The sequence below is a fragment of the Temnothorax curvispinosus genome, unplaced genomic scaffold, assembly GCF_003070985.1.
Source record: "Temnothorax curvispinosus isolate PA1 unplaced genomic scaffold, ASM307098v1 QBEX01005950.1, whole genome shotgun sequence".
In the NCBI taxonomy this organism is placed as follows: Eukaryota; Metazoa; Arthropoda; class Insecta; order Hymenoptera; family Formicidae; genus Temnothorax; species Temnothorax curvispinosus.
This window is the reverse complement of record NW_020215730.1, coordinates 5,001-8,340: the sequence shown is the minus strand read 5'-3', so window position 1 is coordinate 8,340 and position 3,340 is coordinate 5,001.

The window sequence follows — 3,340 nt, the reverse complement described above, 5'->3', positions numbered from 1 at the left end:
CGCCATTACTTTCTGGATGATAGGCCGTTGTCTGTATTTTCGCGATTTTTAATAATTTGCAGGTACTCTTAAATAACTCGCTCAAAAAATTAGTTCCTTGGTCGGTTAGAACTTTTTCCGGTATTCCGTGTTCAAATATTATTTTTGTAACAAATTCTTTTGCAATGGTTGCAGCTTCTTGATTCGGGATCGGAATTGCTTTGCTAAACTTTGTCAGATTATCTTGAAATGTTAATATATACCTGTTTCCGTTATTAGTAATTGTCAGTGGCCCTACGATATCTAATGCACACTTCTCGAATGGCTTAGTCGCGGTATCCGTTACTACCAAAGGCGCTTTATTTCTTCGCGTTAATTTATTTTTTTGACATAATTCGCATTTTGCTATATATTCTTCTACATCTTTAGTTATACCTCGCCAGTTGTGTGTTAATCGAATTCGATTTATTGTTCGTTCTACCCCTTGGTGTCCTCCTAAGGGTGCATCATGATACTCATATAGTATGCGTTGTTTTTCTTCCTCGCTATATTTTCGTTCGGTGTCGTTGGTCTCATCTTCCTTGTCCGTAGTTATATTAGCCACGTGCCGACTTAATGCGTCAGCGTTTCTGTTAGCATGTCCGGCTTTATGTATAATTACATAATCATATTCCTCAAGTTTCAGTCTCCATCGCATTAGGCGTGATCCAGGATCGGATACGTTAAATAACCATACGAGAGATTTGTGATCAGTTACGATAGTAAACTTGGTTCCATATAAATATGGTCGAAAATATTTAACTGCCCATACTATGGCTAATAATTCTTTCTCGGTGGTGTTATAATTTTGTTCTGCTCGCGATAGTATGCGACTAGCATAAGCTATCGGTTGATCCTGACCTATCTTTCCCTGCGATAGTATTGCTCCGATTGCGTAGTCGGAAGCATCGGTCGTTACAATAAATTCTTGTGTAAAATCGGGATACTTCAGTACAGGAGCAGTCGTCAATTTTTCTTTTAGAATATTAAAAGCATGTTGTTGCTCTTGTGTCCATTCAAATTTATTTTCTTTCTTTGTTAGCTTAGTCAGTGGTTTTGCGATTTTCGAAAATCCCTCGATAAACCGTCTATAGTATCCGGCCAGTCCTATAAATGCCTGTACGTCCTTTACTTTTGTAGGCGTCGGAAAATTTTTTACAGCTTCTAGCTTAGCTGGATCTGGCGAAATTCCATTTTCCGAAATTACATGCCCGAGATATGTTACCTCTTTTCGCAGAAATTCACACTTATCTGGTTGTAACTTGAGATTATTTTTTCGTAACCTCCGTAAAACTTCTATGAGTCTCCGATTATGCTCTTGCAGGCTCGCTCCGTATATTACAATATCGTCTAAATACACTAGGCATTTGAGTCCTTGCAATCCAGTAAGTATTGAATTCATTAGGCGTTGAAATGTGGCAGGTGCATTTTTCAATCCGAAAGGCATTCTATTGTACTCGTAGTGCCCATACGGTGTTGAAAAAGCAGTTTTACATTTATCACTTTCTTTCATTGGAATCTGGTGGTATCCAGAGGCTAAATCCAGTGTAGTGAAATATTTAGCGTTTCCCAATTGATCAAGTATGTCTGTTATATTTGGTAGAGGAAACGAGTCGCCTATAGTTAAGTCATTTAGTTTTCTAAAATCTACGACTACTCGAAATTTTGGTTTTCCTGATGCATCGGCCTTTTTAGGAACTACTAATAATGGTGCATTCCACTGGCTCGTGCTAGGTCTAATAATTCCGTTTTTTAGCATTTCTTCGACTTGTCGGTTTACCTCAGCCTTGTGCTTCTCTGGCAAACGATACGGTCGTACGTTGACCGGTGCACTATCTGATTGCGTAGCAATTTCGTGTGAGATGGTGTCCGTACACGTCAGTGGTTCTCCTTCTAAATGTAATACATCACTAAAGTCTCTACATATTTCCATGATGGCCTTTCTTTCCTCTGTATTTAAATGGTCGGTACGTAGTAGGCGTAGTACCTGTTCGCTCCGCGGGATTTTCTCTCCCGTACTACTTAATTGAGTAATATATATCTGTTCTGTTTCGCACTGTTCTATTTCCTCTATGGTTACATGCGGTGTTGCTATCTCGACCGGGCTGTCGGTCGTATTTAAAATACTTGCCTTGCATAAGAAGTTTTCAGGCTCTACCAAGCCATTTCCTATTATTACTCCGGGAAGGATTTCTTCCGCTTGTATTATACCTCTCTTATTTTTATCGGTGACAACTTGTATAATTGTTTCGCTACGAGGTTTTAGTACTAGTTTTCTGTAAGGGTACAGTTTTAATATATTCTGTCCAATCTGCAACTGTTTATTCTTGTAATTGCAAGTGGCTTGTTGCTTCTTTAAGAAGTCTACTCCCAAGATTCCGTCATATTCTATTGGGAAATTATCGTTAACTACGTACATTACGTGTCGGATTTGGTGATCCTTGAGTTTAATGGTTGCCTCGATCTTTCCAATAGTCTGTACCTGGTGTCCGGTTACTCCGGTGAGCGTTATTTCTTCTGTGTCAATGGGCGTTTCTCCTTTTAGGTGTTTCACCTTAACTAGTGATATAGCCGCTCCGGTATCAAACAATAGATTTACCTTACCTTGTTTAGCTTCTTTCATTGGTAACGTAACGATATCTAGCCCTGTATGCGATCGCTGCGTCGTACCGTTCAAGTGTGAAACTTGGTATTCGATCGCTAGTCGTCGCTGTTTCGCTTCGTCCTCTTCATCGCTATTTTGCGTGGGGTTAGGATTCCTCTTTTTTGGATCCATGGCTTTGTAATTGCCCTTTTGTGGCCCTTTATTTTGCTTGGCTTGATGTACCTGTTCCTTGCCAGGTCGTCCATGTAATAACCAACATTCCTCGTGTACGTGTCCTGCCTTTTTGCAATGTTTACAATATTTTTCAATTGTATTCACGCGGGAATATTTGTCTGGTTTTGGTAACGAGAATCGGTTCGCGTATCGACTTGTTCTGCAATCGCGACCGTAATGTCCGCTTTTTCCACATTTCTGGCACTGTACCATCGGTTTATTATCTCGTGCCTGTGGGGAATGCGTATAATTATTTTTGGGACGCGGGAAACTTCCGCTCGGTCCGCTAACTTTTTCTTCTGCGTTTGCCCCTGCAATTGCCTCTTGCAGCGTAGCGTAATGTTGGGATCGTACGAGTATTTTGATATCTTCTCGTAGCCCTAATTGAAAGTTTTGCAATGCTTGTTGCTGTATGGTTTCTAATATGATCCGTTTTCCTTCAGGAGCATGATTTTTTCCTTCTATCATTGATTCGTACAATTCCATGGCTAACTTGTCTGTTCT